Genomic DNA, 17,876 nt, shown 5'->3' on the forward strand with positions numbered 1-17,876 from the left:
GGCCACAATATTTGGAACGCGGATTTACTGTAAACTTCGTACACTCGTAGTACTCCATGAGGTCAACAAAATGTGTAAGCCGTAGCGCGTACTTCTCAAGAGTTATGGAGAGAATCGCAAGATTCGGTCGTCAGATATTTAATTGTGCGTGGCCAGTTTTACAATGAAGCGGCGGCAACCGAGTGGTTAGCGTTCAAGCCCCGTAATCGCTGGATCCATGAGTCGAGTCCCGTTCGTCAGCTTCTTTTTTTTATTTTCAACACAGTCATTTTTTTACTATTTATATTACAATTGATATACTGAGAAAAATACGTGTAATCGGATGAACATCTATTAAATTTACAATGTTATTTGGCAGTCTACAAATTTTTCTTACCACAAATAATGTAATATTCGTAACTATCGACTAGTGAACGACCAAACGCATAAAGTGACACTTTGTATCAGTGACAGCGATATATACTCAGGGGATGTCCTTGTAATCTGAGCTATTTTCTCCCTGATCCACTTCCAACTATTCATGTGACCACTTCAAGTATATCTATAAATTATTGTATCAAGTAGATGGCATTGTTGACATAAATTTGTTTCACAGAGTGCGATTGCGTGAAGTCTTTCATTGGTGCTAACTATGTTGTTAACTGTCTTGTACCATGACGTTTTTGTATTAGGCGTGAGCACATTACAACTAATGTTATTCAAAATCTCAGTCCACTCATGTTTGGAAACTGTCGTTCTATTTTGTTCCTTCCTTCACTTTTCTTTCGTTCCCACTCTGTGGCTCTTGAAGTTAAGTGTCGTAACTGCCTGAGTTCGACACTTACATAACTAAACTCAACATAGAAAATCCTCACATGCTGTAAACGACTGTTGATATTCTCACGTTTAACGGGGGAAGCAGGCTTCGAGGTTTAATGATCTCGAAAAGTTGGCTGGTTATGCTTTCTCGCGAGTCTCGTATTAAATTAACTTGCCTTTTGATAAAAAAAAATGCAGAGGCTTTATCCGTTATTTCAGTTAATCCTAGTCCACAATTTTTAGGATCTAAAGTGGCTACTTTAGCAGGTACTCTGAACACTTCACCTCTCCACAAAAACTTGGTGATTTTGGACATTATTCTCCTCGTAGTATAATAAGCTTTAGCATGAGTTGATATACTTTGTTCTTTAAACTTGGTTCATATATCGAGTTAAATTCTCTATAATTTCAGCTTGCACTTTATCTGCGGCAACTTTCCAATTTAAAGCCGTCATTTTCATGGGGCATGCTGTCAGGGTGATCCCAAGTGTTTTATGTTGTCGGACTAATTTTGTCCACTCGACGCTGATATTATCAAAACCTCTGTGATTTAATAACTTACTTTTTTTCGTTACTTTTTTTTTGTTTGCATGGGCTCCAGATGCTCTACAATACGAATCAGTCACTGTTGCTAGCGTGGTTACCTCGTCATTATTCCTCACAGTGACCCCTATATCGTCAGCATAGGTTGTTACAACTGTTTTATTTCCTGATAATGTTAAGAGTTGTAATCTAGCATGGGCATTGCGGAGGAAAGGTCCCAGCGAATCGCCAAAGAGCAATATGGACAGAGGACTTCCTTGAGGCCTACATTGTCGACAATTCACCGCTATTTTGGCATTTATTCCAGTTGCTATGTTCTTAATCGACTGTATAACCTTATCGTTGAAACCTATTTCGTTCAATGTCTGTTGGAGATATTCATGATTTACTACATCGAACGCTTTATAAAAATCTAAAACAATATAAAGCACACTTTATGTTTGTTATACAAGTTATTGCAATGATATCCCTGAATTCTGCTAGATTTTGAATAATGGTTCTGCCTTGCGCACAGTTCTGATTTTCACTAATAATTTTTTCAGCCAGGCACGAAATTCTCTTGTTTACTATTCTAGCTATTAATTTATAATCAGAATTCAGCAGTAAAATTGGATTAAATTATTTAAATCTTTGTTTCCATTATTTTTTGGCACCAGAGCAATTTTACTCTTCTTAAACTCAGCCGGAATCGTTTTACCCTGAATAACCTCATTTACAATGTCCTTGATTTTCGCACCTAGTATTGCCCACGATGTTGGTGTGACATAAGTGAACTCACCAATGGAGGGGTATTTGATTTCCCACATATCCTTTAATTCTAAACCAGTTATTAGTAGTTTTAGTTCACTTGAAAAATTAAAATTAGGCAACTGATCTTTTCTATTTAAAACACAATTAAAATCACCTCCAAGTAATAACTGTCTTGGAGTTTTCCTTAACAAGTATATCAGGTCATCTTTGAAGAAACGTGCCCTGACAGCTCGATGAGAACTTCCTGAAGGGGCGTAGAAGTTGATGATAGTCACATCTTAGATATTTACTCCTATTCCCCTTCCGGATTCCGGTCGTTCCACCTGGCTTACTGTAATCCCTTCCCTCACCAAAACAGCTGTTCCAGCACTTGTTTCGGGAAACACATTTACGTAAGTGCCAAAACCGGGAATTACTGAATCCCAAATTAGAACTTCTTGTAACAGGTCAATATCAGTAGCGGATTCGTACAAAAATTCCGTAAGGGCCGATAGTTTCAAACTGGAAGTAATTTTACTTATGTTTATAGTGGTGACAGCATAAGACTGCGTCATTGTGCTGTCACTATTTAGTTGTTTTGATGAACTAATTTAGTTTCCTGTGGTTCAGGGTTCAGTTAAGCTATAACAGTTTTCTCTGAAGGCTGGACATGGAATAACACTTCAATCAGTTTATTAGTTACTGTCCCGTTTTTTTCTACTTCTGATGTTTTCTCTTGTGCCGCAAGCAGATTGATTTCCAGGTAAACTTTCTGATTTTTCCTCTAGCGATTCGTGTAGGACCGTTTCAGACCGAACATTCTTTGGGCTTGGGTCGCTCCTACCGGATTTTCCCTTCCCTTGGTTACGAGCTACATTCTCATTTGGTTGCGTCGGTATTTTACTTCGCGGTTTATCTGTAGCAGGAGCAGACGCTTTCGCAATTTCGGTTGCCGGCGGGTGTTGACCATGATTTCAGTGGGCCACCACTTCCTCGTTCTTTATTAATATTACTTACTTCCTGATCGGGGGAAACAAATGGAGACTGCAGTTTTGCAATCTCTCCCTGAATTCGTTTATTAACAGATAGCTGCTGATCTCTGCAATTGGCTACTGCACCTGTTGTTTATTGCAAATTAATACTGACTATATCCCCTTCATTTTCTGGTACCGTATGTGTAGTACCTTTCCGTTCATCAGTTTCCATTCGCATTTTGCCTTGCCTTCCTCAGCCTCCTCATTGCACTGTTTTTGCTTGCGAAGTGAGGGAGTGGGACATGACAGCTCGTCCTCTGAACAACTATCAGTTGTCTCCAGAGGTCGCTTTTCAGTTTCACGAGTAGTGAAAGCAGCGTTTCCCTTCGTTGCTAACGGGGGAAATTGAATGTTATCGTGAAGGGAGATATCAGCTTGGTCCGCTGCGTTAACATCCTCAACCAGTTCAAAAAATTGTTCAAATGGGTCTGAACTCTATGGGACTTAAGTTCTGAGGTCATCAGTCCCCTAGAATTTAGAACTACTGAAACCTAACTAACCTTAGGACATCATACACATCCATGCCCGAGGCAGGATTCGAACCTGCGACCGTAGCGGTCGCGCGGTTCCAAACTGTAGTGCCTAGAACCACTCGGCCACTCCGGCCGGCCTCAACCAGTTGATCCGGGCAATTATTTGGTAACAGATCATTTCAGGTAAGCTTCTGACGCTGTGTCAAATTACTTTTAAGAACAACAGTTCGCCACCGACATTCCTGTCTGAAGTGGCCTGTTTCGTTACATATACAACATGTAGCTTCCTGATCTGTATAAACAATTTGCGGCTTATACCCACAAAGAGTTACGTGAGATGGAATATTCGTCTTAACGTCCATCTCTACACAGCGGAACCCGTTGAACCACTGCAGTTTGAAACGAGGCGAGCTTCTTTCATTTGCAATTGATTTAAGGTCTCCGTAGTTTGAAAGAGCTTCCTTAATCTTATCATTTTCAATTTCAATGGGAAGATTAAATACACGAACGGTTTCGTAACGAATGTCTGCTCTATAGATGAAAACCTTACGTTTATAGCCATTTCCATGCGCAAGATCTACTTCATTGCCCCACTTTCGCAATACTTTATCAACAGTCGCAACACTGATTAAGTTGACAAAAACACAGTATTTTTCCTCATCCAGTTGTCAAGTATGGACGGTTTCAGAATTGAGACCAATTGCCTGTGTAATCCCGTCATCTATTTCCAGGGATGTCGGCTGAACAGGACGAGATTCCTTGTCAAAAGTAAATACCAGAGTATTCTTCATGAGGTTTGTAGCCATGGTTAATCCAGCGACGCAATTTCGGTTAAACAACCGAAATTCCAATTAGCAGCAGCAAGACCAGAAAGAGCGATCAGATCACAAGGAATAGGAACGAACACGGAGATTAACGGACGGACAGCACTCGGCGAAGCACAAGTACAGCGATGTAAACAAGGAAGTGCAGCCCAGCAGTTAACAGCGGCCACTCGATAGCGCGGCTGAAACAGAACCACGACTCGGCTGCCGCCGCTTCATGCTAAAAATGGCCACGCACAGGTATATATTATACGACCGAAATTATCTTGCGGTTTTCTCAATAACGCTTGAGAAGTACGCGTTTACACATTTTGTTGTCCTAATGGAACACTATGAGTGTACGAAGTTTGCTGTAAATCCGCGCGCAGTCCGGAACCGCGCGACTGCTGCGGTCGCAGGTTCGAATCCTGCCTCAGGCATGGATGTGTGTGATGTCCTTAGGTTAGTTAGGTTTAAGTAGTTCTAAGTTCTAGGGGACTGATGACCACAGATGTTAAGTCCCATAGTGCTCAGAGCCATTTGAACCATTTTTTTGTAAATCCGCGTTCCAAATGTCGTGGACTCCCCCTGTTAGAGATACTCATCCTTAAGGTTTTCTTGTTGAATTTCTATTTAAAAGGTGGTAGTATGCAGCATACCTGATCACTAAACCCTGTTATTTCAATTAAATCTCGTCGTCCTAGATGCGGTTAACAGTAAAGAAAGTTGAACGTCGCTGCGAAGTGCCAATGAACAAAATTGGTTCCCCATGACGTGCTATGTAACTCATGGAAGTTTAATACGAAGGATTTGAAACTCCCTGTCATATTTCTTCTTTCTCTGTATCTTCACGGAGCTGGTATGTCAACTGGCAGATTTGGCAGTTTTAGCGGTAGATGGTGGCCAGATGCTCTTTCTCTCTCCTCCACACTCCCCCCCCCCCCCCCCTACCTACCATAGCGCAGAAGTCCTGTACCCCAACTTTCGTCATCTGTTGTTATCCCATGAGAATATATACATACATTTTAGAAATGGTAGCATAGCGCCTCAGGGTCTTAACCACGCTGGGACGCAGTGGCGACTCTGCTGGCAGAGACGCCAATACAACACATTGCTCTCACTGGAGGCTGCCGGACCTGGCATCTATCTGAGTGTGGCAGCACTGGCAGTAGAGCTGCTGCTGGGAGGTTCTGCCGGCAGGTCTCCCAGCGTTGCTGCGCTGCCAGTCAAATGCACGGTGGATGGCTGATAGCTGATGGTTGATCCCGAACCAGGACGCCATTAGGAGCCGCGAAGCGCTAGCTGTCACTCTCACACGTAGTTTTCTTCGAATTCTGCAAGTGAGCTGTAGGTACTTTGGACACCGAATCTTCTATCTGCAAGATTCAGATGAGACCAACAGTTTGAGACACTTCATCTCAGTACTGTTCAGACTGCAAACTGAAAAAAAAAGGTTTTGGGAAAAAATTCTAGAAATTTTCGGAACAAAACAATCGACTTTGGAAGACAAAAAAGAGCCGAGTGTTTCAAAAACTTTTATTTCATTTTACTTCAATTAAGTGAATATAAATATTTCGCAACTGAAGAGCTCACAATTAACAAAATACGCTCCACAAGTTTTTTCACTGCAAGTACAGATCGTCATCCTCTGTCTTAAGACCTGAAGAATTCGTCATTCTTTACAGAAGAAAACAAGAAATCTCAGGGGTTCCTGTGGTCGCGAAATGAACCACTGGAATCTCGTTAACTCTGGAACAGGTGCATTCATAACGAAGAGTGAATGTGTATGTCTCAATCATATGTCATTCGTTCAGATCGTTCCGTGTATAAGAGAGCAAGAACAAACAGAAAATCCGCACGAACTGGAAACATCAGCTGTATCTCGTGCGGCTGCGTTACAAACAAAGAAAATAAGGTGAAAAGAAGATGACGATGACCCACTAATTAAGGTGCTTGGTGCAACTATACAGCAAAGGGAATTCCGCGAGCGGAGAGCAGAAGATAAAATTTATACTGCCTCCATTCAACCCACATCGAGCTATTTCCAAAGAAAACTGAAAGACCGCTGAAATTGAGATCGTGGGCGTCATAAATGAAGCCCACTTCGAAGAATACGACGCTCCACGTTACAGTCACATTCAAACTACTTACAACAGCGCACTTGCAGGACAATAGCCTCATGGAGATTACGTCCCTCAGTTTCCACACAAACTGCTCCCGGTGCTCCACTCCATTCAAAAGAACTTCACAGAACAGACAAAGCTCATTACCATAGGAGACATGGAAGTTTCCCTCAAAACCTATTTCCAGGTCGAAACAATGCAGCTATGTCTCCTGTTTCAGCAGTGTAGCAGAACAATTATTTTAAGAAATTAGGTGTGTAAACAAATGAGACAATTCGCCTACTTTTTGTCTCAGATGACTGTAGTATAGATTTAAGTTTATTGTAAAATACCTTTGAAATACGAACTAAATAATCAGATCTGTGTGTACGTTATAGTTATAAGTGAAATTGTAAAAATTACTGTGAAAATCAAATAATTAGCTGCTGATTAGACCTTAACGTCACACAAAAACTTTCTGCCAGAAGGCTTTCCTTCAAACAGTGTTCTTTTTTCTTCTTTTTCTTATCACATTTCCAGTAACTCGTTTAATAAACGTACTGAAATTCTCAAGTAGTTGTAAAATTAACCATCACTGAATAGTGTGTGAAATATCGAGTCCACGTTACAATCAGCAGTGAAGCAATGGATGCAGGACATCGTTTTCTCCATTCACATTTTATTTCGACGTCGCACACAAAGCGTAGATACCAGCTCGCCTGTATTCATTTCAAAACTAAACGCAGGCTGTAAGCGTGTCTCTGGAACCTTTATTGGTATCTTCTATCGGCAGACTTGAGCCCTGCCTGCTGATCTGTCAGCGGACCTGCCTGGGTGTCCCAGTTTGGCAGGGACGTAGCTGAGTGCCTGCCCAGTATTCAGCTAGTCGGATGTGGAAAACCACTTAAAAACAAAATACAGGTTTAGCTTATCCATTACAGATATTTTTGAACCGGTGACTGTTCATTCAATGAAAATACATAAAACTGCAGTCACTTTTTTGAAATAGTTCTTTATTCAATCCATGAACCGGTTTTCGAACCTTTTCAGGCTCATCTTCAAGTCGTTTCCCAGAAGTTACATAGCTATTTCAAGTATTAGTTAAAAACAGTCTCGGTTGCGATTTTTGTTTTTTACTTTTCAACGACGCGTTTCGCCTTATTTAGGCATCTTCAAGTTATCTTAATTTGGTATTTCTTAGAAGAATCCTTTAGTCAGTGTAGCCAAAGGGCATCGTCGAATATATCAGGCCAACATTGCCTTCGTTAAACTCAGTAAAAAAAAAAAGTATAATGCTGGCTGCTGGCTCTGTGATAAGATGGATTACGATTTAATTTATTCCCATGAGTATTGTTTCTCTGTCTATTTGGATACGAAATTTATTTTTGCACTTAATGCGACAGTACTGCGCATGCATTAAAGCATGTTCCATCTTGTTGTCACAGAGCCAGCACCCAGTATTATGCCTGCGAGAGCTATGTAACTTTGGAAAACAATCTGAAGATGAGCCTGAAAAGGTTCTAAAACCTTTTCATGAAATGAACAAGTAACTATTTTAAAAAAGTGACTGGATGCAGTGTTATGTATTTACATTTAACATGCAGGTTGGCCGGCACAGCAGTCTTCGTCGTTAACCTGCTGTATGGATTCGATTCCGGGAAATTCCCCGCATCCCGGAAGCGGCGTCCTAGTGTGCACAGCTACCCGCTTACACTCAAAGACAACGAAAAAAGGAACTATCACAACAGCACGGAAATAGGTAGATGTGAGTTTTGCCTTTGGGCAAACGAATAATTACAGTTTCAGAAAAATTGGATGATTTATTCAAGACAAAGAGTTTCATAAACGGAGCAAGTCAATAACGCTCTGGTCCACCTGTGGCCCTACTGCAAGCATTTATTCGACTTGGCATTGATTGATAATTGTTGGATGTCCCCGTGGGGAATATCGTGCCAAATTCTGTCCAAATGGCGCGTTACATGATCAAAATCCCGAGATGGGTCGATGGTGTAGCCTATAATGCTCCAAACTTTGTCACTTGGGAAGAAATATGGCGGGTTTGTTGGCCAAAGTAATCTCATTCACTGAAGTAGAATTATCTTCAGTGATGGGTCATGCTTCGAACTGAGCACTGATGACCAGATAAGACGTGTCAGGTGGCGCTCTGCACAGCTGTGGGGTATCAGTCTACCTCTCGTATGCCAAATGGCGGAGAGCCAGGAGTGGTGATGGTCTTTGGTGCCATTTCATTTCATAGTAGAACCACTCTGGTTGTCATCCGTGGCACACAACAGTACCTCGACAATGTTCCATTGCCGTTTTGTTGAAGCAAACAGGGTATTGTTGGAAAGGTAGGCCTCTATGTTACACGAGTAAGAGTTTCATTACTAAAGAAGTGACGTATATGCATGTTAAAGCAAACTATCCATTTTACGAGGTCTAAGCGTTTGAGACCACTCCCTTAATCACATCTATAGTATTCCACAGTGCTGGAACATGTTTAAAAGTATGTATCATTTCTTTTATTCTGTAAATTGCTGTTATTGGTCACACACTGAATGAAGCATCATAGGTAAGATTTCAAAGTGAGAAAATGTGTAAACTACAGTGGAACTAATGCACTGACAGTCTAATAAAATAAAAACTCTATTCTGCAGGAAGGTACACCTCCGAGCAATTCCGTTCCTTTGGAAGTTCAGTAATAGTTCAGTTTGTTGACACGCAAAAGATACGATAAAATGCCTTCCGTCTTCCCTCACTGCACACGTTTATCGGCTAGCAGAGGACGCCTTGGGTAACTGTTTTGCAAATGCGAACATTAAAAATGCCACGCCCGGGTTCCTGGGTTCGATCCCCGGCGGGGTCAGGGATTTTCTCTGCCTCGTGATGGCTGGGTGTTGTGTGATGTCCTTGGGTTAGTTAGGTTTAAGTAGTTCTAGGGGACTGATGACCTAAGATGTTAAGTCCCATAGTGCTCAGAGCCATTTGAACCATTAAAAATGTGATTACGAGTTGAAAAATGAAAATGTGACGAACATGAATACCAGTAAGCATATAAACACTGGTTTCGGAGTTACAGCTTCATTTGCTGTCGTACAGATACAATACAAGTGGGATTAATTCGATCAGGAAAGCATACTTTTCACATCACTTCCTTCTCTTCTTGGGTATTCGAAATGCATCAACAAAAAACAAGTTACATTAATGAGGCCAAATGTATCGTATTACTAGAGCAAATACACATTTAAGAATAGAAAAATGTTCGAAATTGCCTTCTTGAGACGATGTCATTCATGCAAGCACTGTAATTTTAGTAGTTAAAAAGGACAAGAAGCAATCGAAATGGTAGCCTGGGAATGTTTTAGCCTGTTTAATAGTGTCGCAGGCTCCGATCACACTGGCTACAAAACAAAGTAAACCGTCAGTTATATAATGGCATCTCTCTTCTTTTAGCCTTCCTGCGTGGGTTTAACAGTATAATACTCATGTCACAAGACATCCTGGAAACCTGACGTCATTTCGACGTCACACGCAGTATCGACAATCGATGGGGCAGGTGGCATATTTAGTTTGCCATCTTTAGCTGTTGCGTATTATAACACGCAGTATGTCGTTTCGAGGCCACAGTGCACTGAAAATGTTTCACAAACATGTCACCCTTATAATTAAATCTCAGTGAACAACGCATCACTGATATAAGCCTTGATGAGATTCTTTGATAACCAAGGCACGATAGAAAAGTCACATGACTAAGTACTTCCGTATGCTTCTGTTAAAGACTGAACACCACTCCTCATTCTATAAATGCTTTAACTGATGACTAATTAGCTCTCACCATACTTATACACTCCTGGAAATGGAAAAAAGAACACATTGACACCGGTGTGTCAGACCCACCATACTTGCTCCGGACACTGCGAGAGGGCTGTACAAGCAATGATCACACGCACGGCACAGCGGACACACCAGGAACCGCGGTGTTGGCCGTCGAATGGCGCTAGCTGCGCAGCATTTGTGCACCGCCGCCGTCAGTGTCAGCCAGTTTGCCGTGGCATACGGAGCTCCATCGCAGTCTTTAACACTGGTAGCATGCCGCGACAGCGTGGACGTGAACCGTATGTGCAGTTGACGGACTTTGAGCGAGGGCGTATAGTGGGCATGCGGGAGGCCGGGTGGACGTACCGCCGAATTGCTCAACACGTGGGGCGTGAGGTCTCCACAGTACATCGATGTTGTCGCCAGTGGTCGGCGGAAGGCGCACGTGCCCGTCGACCTGGGACCGGACCGCAGCGACGCACGGATGCACGCCAAGACCGTAGGATCCTACGCAGTGCCGTAGGGGACCGCACCGCCACTTCCCAGCAAATTAGGGACACTGTTGCTCCTGGGCTATCGGCGAGGACCATTCGCAACCGTCTCCATGAAGCTGGGCTACGGTCCCGCACACCGTTAGGCCGTCTTCCGCTCACGCCCCAACATCGTGCAGCCCGCCTCCAGTGGTGTCGCGACAGGCGTGAATGGAGCGACGAATGGAGACGCGTCGTCTTCAGCGATGAGAGTCGCTTCTTCCTTGGTGCCAATGATGGTCGTATGCGTGTTTGGCGCCGTGCAGGTGAGCGCCACAATCAGGACTGCACACGACCGAGGCACACAGGGCCAACACCCGGCATCATGGTGTGGGGAGCGATCTCCTACACTGGCCGTACACCACTGGTGATCGTCGAGGGGACACTGAATAGTGCACGGTACATCCAAACCGTCATCGAACCCATCGTTCTACCATTCCTAGACCGGCAATGGAACTTGCTGTTCCAACAGGACAATGCACGTCCGCATGTATCCCGTGTCACCCAACGTGCTCTAGAAGGTGTAAGTCAACTACCCTGGCCAGCAAGATCTCCGGGTCTGTCCCCCATTGAGCATGTTTGGGACTGAATGAAGGGTCGTCTCACGCGGTCTGCACGTCCAGCACGAACGCTGGTCCAACTGAGGCGCCAGGTGGAAATGGCATGGCAAGCCGTTCCACAGGACTACATCCAGCATCTCTACGATCGTCTCCATGGGAGAATAGCAGCCTGCATTGCTGCGAAAGGTGGATATACACTGTACTATCGCCGACATTGTGCATGCTCTGTTGCCTGTGTCTATGTGCCGGTGGTTCTGTCAGTGTGATCATGTGATGTATCTGACCCCAGGAATGTGTCAATAAAGTTTCCCCTACCTGGGACAATGAATTCACGGTGTTCTTATTTCAATTTCCAGGAGTGTATCATTTCATTGTAAGCTAATCATTTTTGCTGCAGCTTTTATAGAATTGGAAATAAACATACTGTTTTGCTGTAAAGAAAGAAATGTGACCATGGCTTACTGAGTCGAATGATCTAGGTTCACATCCCACTACATGTTTTTTTTTTCATCTTCATGTTGTTAACTCATTCTGGGACTTTCTTATGAATGTAATACTAGTATGTTCTATAAGGTACGATGTTATTTAACGTTTCCGTCTGATTAAGAGACAAACGATTAAATAAGTATTTGGCTTAAAATGAAATGAATACCATTAGCTGCACACAGTCGTTGATATAAGTCAACGGAGACAGTAAAAAATGTGTGCCCCGACCGGGACTCGAACCCGCGATTTCCTGCTTACATGGCAAACGCTCTATCCATCTTTTTTTTATCTCATTTTGTCTGATATTGTTCGTTCAAATTTTTTATTACAGAGTGTAGCTAAACCCTCTAACCGAACACGCTGAGCTACCGTGCCGACATCCATCTGAGCCACCGAGGACATAGACGATAGTGCGGCTGCAGGGACATATCTCTGGCACGCCTCCCGTGAGACCCACATTCGCAACTTAATGTCCCGCACTATATTCATAGTGCCCCTGCCCATCATATATATATGTATGTATATTATTTGGCTGTTTATTTCCCAATATGTGCCGATTTCCGAATGGACAGTTAGGCAGGAAGCTAAGAGGATAACTTTTAATTGCTGCGACTGGAGGAGCAGCAATAAAATTCATATCTTTTCTTCACACAAATATATGGTTCTGTATTTCCGAGTATGTGGCGATTTTCGAAGGTGAGGTTAGGGAGGAATCTAAGAGGACAACATTAATTGCTGCGACTGAACGAACCGCAATACAGTTCAAGTTCTTTCTTGTCAGAAGTATTTGGCTCTTTATTTCCGAATACGTGACGATTCCCTAGTGTATGGTTAAGCAGGATACTAAGATCACAGGTTAAACTGCTGGGAATGAAACTATGAGCAATGGGATCCACATTCTTCCTTGTCATAAATATTTCGCAGGTGACACTAATCTCTCAAAACATCCTGAAAACCTATGACAGTTCCACTTGGTATATTTATGTCTCTGACGACATGTGTGAGCTGATACCCATCTGATAGGGGCCCACGTGGAACGCTGACGATACTCGGTACACTTCCTGCAGTTGTCGATATTGCGCTTAACGTGAAAACAACGTCACATTTGCACGAATTTTTTTTTAAAGTGAGTGTTATCAGGTTTAACATAACCGCAAAAATACTATAGCTTAACTTTGTCAGCTCTTTCTAACAAGGGAACCTCCCCATCGCACCCCCTTCAGATTTGGTTATAAGTTGGCACAGTGGATAGGCCTTGAAAAACTGAACGCAGATCAATCGAGAAAGCAGGAAGAAGTTGTGCGGAACTATGAAAAAAATAAGCAAAATATACAAACTGTGTAGTCCTTTCGCAAGGTTGGCAACATGAAGGACGAGGTAGGTCCCGTGGTTAGCGTGAGCAGCTGCGGAACGAGAGGAGCTCGGTTCGAGTCTTCCCTCTAATAAAGAGCTTAATTTTTTATTTTCAGACAATTTTAGTGTGGGAGTAGACGTGGTTACCATTCCTCCAGGTTGTACACCTCTTGTGCAACCGTTAGATGTATTTGGTTTTCGGCAAGTGAAATACTTTGTGAAATGATTCTATGACTTTGCGAAGCTGCACAGGTACAAGAGCAGTATTTTTTACGTGATCGTGCGTCAATTATCAAAGTTCAGGCACTCACACATAATCAACTTCTCTCTCCAAAATTCCAGGACATGTTCAGGTTTGCTTGGACATATGCAGGATTTGACGGTCTACACACGGAAAAATTTGAAAACGGTAAAAACATATGTTTTGACAGAGCACAGGGAAAACTGGGCGACTGTGAAACTGTTGCACTCTTTGTTGCAGTTTATGTGACAAACTCTTATGTTTTCATCACTTTTCTGGGAGTGATTATCACATTCACAAGAAAACCAAAATCGGGCAAGGTAGAAGAATCTTTTTACCCATTCGCCAAGTGTACAAGTTAGGTGGGTCGACAACGTACTCCTGTGACGCACATGCCGTCACCATTATCGTATAGAATATATCAGACGTGTTTTCCTGTGGAGGAATCGGTTGACCTATGACCTTGCAATCAAATGTTTTCGGTTCCCATTGGAGAGGCACGTCCTTTCGTCTACTAATCGCACGGTTTTCCGGTGCGGTCGCAAAACATAGACATTATTTACAGTGAACAGAGACGTCAATGAACGAACGGACAGATCATAACTTTGCGAAAAAAAAGGAAGTAATCTTTTCACTCGAGGTAAGACTTGAACCAATGACCTGTCGTTCCACAGCTGCTCACGGTAGCAACGGGTCCACGGCGCTGCGGGGCTCACACTAACCTTGATGTAGCCTATCTTGCACAGTTTGTATATTTTGCTTATTTTTTTCTTAGTTCCACACAACTTCTTCCTGTTTTCTCGATTGATCTGTGTTCATTTTTTCAAGGCGTATCCACTAAATCTGAGGGGGGTTCGATGGAGAGGTTCCCTTGTAAGGATAACGGAAAGCTATATGGCCGAAATACTACAACAAGAAGAGGAAACAGAATTTCTGCGGTTGCACTCCCGAAATTAAAATTTTGTCACGGTCGTTACAACTGTGAGTGTGGGGACTGAATCTTTGAACACGATATATATAGTACCAAATTGCGAGACCACAACGTTTCTCTAAAACTATATCTTTAATGTGTGTCAATAAAATGTGCTGTGCGCAGATATTGAAGTAGTGTCCTCACACGGTATCTCACGGAAATATCTCTTATTGTCGGCAGTGGCTCACCTGCACCTGGCGCAGCTGCTGGAGCGGCAGGGCCGCTGCGCGGAGGCGGAGGAGCAGTACCGCCGCTGCTGGGAGGCGGACGGGTCGCGGGTTCGAGACCCGCGGGCGCACGAGGCGGCGCGCATCCAGGCCATGCTGCAGCTGGGCCGCCTCCGCGCCGACCAGGGCCGCCTCACGGAGGCCGTCGCCGCCTTCCAGGCCGCCGTCCGACACCGGCCGCCGCACTTCGCCCCGCAGGTACAGTACAGTGGCGGCGGTCTACACTACTGGCGATTAAAATTCCTACACCACGAAGATGACGCGCTACAGACGCGAAATTTAACCGACAGGAAGAAGATACTGTGATATGTAAATGATTTGCTTTTCAGAGCATTCACACAAGGTTAGCGCCGGTGGCGACACCCACAACATGCTGACATGACAAAAGTTGCAACTGATTTCTTATACACAAACACCAGTTGACCGCCGTTGCCTGGTGAAACGTTGTTGTGATGCCTCGTGTAAGGAGGAGAAATGCGTACCTTCACGTTTCCGACTTTGATAAAGGTCGGATTGTAGCCTATCGCAATTGCGTTTTATCGTATCGCGACATTGCTACTCGCGTTCGTCGTGATCCAATGACTGTTGGCAGAATATGGAATCGGTGGGTTCAGGAGGGTAATACGGAACGCCGTGCTGGATCCCAAAGGCCTCGTATCACTAGCAGTCGGGATGACAGACGTCTTATCCGCATAGCTGTAACGGATCGTGCTGCCATGTCTCGATCCCTGAGTCAACAGATGGGGACGTTTGCAAGACAACAACCATCTGCACGAACAGTTTGACGACGTTTACAACATCATGGAATGTAAGCTCGGAGACCATGGCTGCGGTTACCCTTGATGCTGCATCACAGTCAGGAGCGCCTGCGATGGTGTACTCAACGACGAACCTGGGTGCATAAATGGCAAAACGTCATTTTTTCGGAAGAATCCAGGTTGTGTTTACAACATCATGATGGTCTCATGCGTATTTGACGACATCGCGGTGAACGCACATTGGAAACGTGTATTCGTCATCGCCAACCGGCGTGATGGTGTGGGGTGCCATTGGTTATACGTCTCGGTCACCTCTTGTTCGCATTGGCTGCACTTTGAACAGTGGACGTTACTTTTCAGATGTGTAACGACTCGTGGCTCTACCCTTCATTCGATCTCTGCGAAACCCTACATTTCAGCAGGATAATGCACGACCCCATGTTGCAGGTCCTGTACGGGCGTTTCTGGATACAGAAGAAGTTCGACTGCTGCCCTGACCAGCACATTCTTCAGATCTCTCACCATTTGTAACCTTCTGGTCAATGGTGGCCGAGCAAGTGGCTCGTCACAATGCGCCAGTCACTACTCCTGATGAACTGTGGTATCGTGTTGAAGCTGCATGGACAGCTGTACCTGTACATTCCATCCAAGCTCTGTTTGACTTAATGTCCAGGCGTAACAAGGCCGTTATTACGGCCAGAGGTGGTTGTTCTGGGTACTGATTTCTCAGGATCTATGCCCCCAAATTGCGTGAAAATGTAATCACATGTCAGCTCTAGTATAGTATATTTGTCCAATGAATACCCGTTTATCATCTGCATTTCTTCTTTGTGTAGCAATTTTAATGGCCAGTACTGTACCTAATGTCGCGTCTCGCTTGAGCTGTTCAAGTGACTGAACGTCCGACGAATTAGGGCGGTATGAGCAACAAGGCTAGTGTTCTGTATTGAATGTCGTTTCTATTGTTGCTTGTCATCGCAGTAATGGGAGGCGTATCAGCTGTTTGAAGCGTGTGCGAGAAATACAAGTTGAGACCAAAGTCCTTGGACACCTTCATAAGTTGGAAGATTAAAGGTTGGCTCTGAGCACTACGGGACTTAACATCTATGATCATCAGTCCCCTAGAACTTAGCACTACTTAAACCTAACTAACCTAAGGACATCACACAACACCCAGTCATCACGAGGCAGAGAAAATTCCTGACCCCGCCGGGAATCGAACCCGGGAACCGGAAGATTGAAGGGAAAATTGAAATGTGATGATGGGAACATAGGTTTGATGTGCTGCTGCAACTTTTGGAGTGAATGTCGTTCATGGCCGCCATCTTGAAATCCGCCATTTTGTATTCAAGTCATTTTTTTTTATGGGAAGGGGGTGGATGAGCTCTGGAATTTAGTGGTGTAATTTGTTTATGTCTATCTTGTACAGATTAGAGGTTATTAATGATCAAAGTTGGGAAATTACCTTCTTACCGTTTACTACAACACATGTTCTACGTGTTGTCCATCCCGTGCAATGCACAACTGTAGTCGCCGCAACCACTCTGACTGCACACGGAGGAGAGTGTCTTCTGCAATTTCATCACAGGCGAGTTGTATGCGTTCCTCCAGCTGTCTCAAATCACGGATGCTCGCAGCATACACTACCTGCTTAAGATGTCCCCATAGATAAAAATCAAGGGGCGTGAAGTCAGGGGATATAGGCGGCCACTCCACAGGACCACGGCAACCAATCCACTTCCCTGGCAGTTGTTCCTCCAACCATTCACGGACACCAATGCCATAATGTGGAGGGGCTCCATCGTGCTGAAAATAAGATGAAAAAATGAGCGGTCAGTGTGGAAGGGAACACAAGGTCCTGCAGCAGCATCAGATAGTGTGGTGCAGTTAAGGTGTTGTAAATGAAAAATCACCCAATGATGCGGGTGTCCCAGATGCCACACCACACCGTCACATTCGCTGGACTATGTTCTCGAATTGGGGCAACCCAGTTCGGATTTGTGGCACTCCAGTATCGACAATTATGTCGATTATCCTCCCTCTTCGAAGTGAAATACGCCTCATCGTTGAACAGTATGCTTCGCAAACGAAGGATGCAGTTTGTGTTGTTCAGTATCCCACAGGCAGAACTCCAACCGGCGATCAGTGTCATCCTCGTTAAAGCCGGCAGGAGTGGCCGTGCGGTTCTAGGCGCTACAGTCTGGAACCGAGCGACCGCTACGGTCGCAGGTTCGAATCCCGCCTCGGGCATGGATGTGTGTGATGTCCTTAGGTTAGTTAGGTTTAATTAATTCTAAGTTCTAGGCGACTGATGACCTCAGAAATTAAGTCGCATAGTGCTCAGAGCAATTTGAATCATCCTCGTCAAGTCGATGTTGCATCTGCAGATTGTAAGGATGCCATTTGGGTGTGCAATATCCAGACAACGGAGGTTTGGCTTATTCCACATG

At 44.1% G+C, this 17,876-nt stretch overlaps 1 long non-coding RNA gene across 1 annotated transcript in view; it reads left to right on the top strand.

Moving 5' to 3' along the window:
* LOC124802907 overlaps nt 1–14,732 on the top strand; it is a 164,337-nt gene extending 149,605 nt beyond the window's left edge. The window contains exon 3 of the long non-coding RNA XR_007017163.1: nt 14,622–14,732. This is a non-coding gene — a long non-coding RNA (uncharacterized LOC124802907). The remainder of the gene's footprint in view (nt 1–14,621) is intronic.
* Nucleotides 14,733–17,876: the final 3,144 nt, after the last annotated feature.

Source organism: Schistocerca piceifrons, chromosome 6 (assembly GCF_021461385.2).
Source record: "Schistocerca piceifrons isolate TAMUIC-IGC-003096 chromosome 6, iqSchPice1.1, whole genome shotgun sequence".
Taxonomy (NCBI): domain Eukaryota; kingdom Metazoa; phylum Arthropoda; class Insecta; order Orthoptera; family Acrididae; genus Schistocerca; species Schistocerca piceifrons.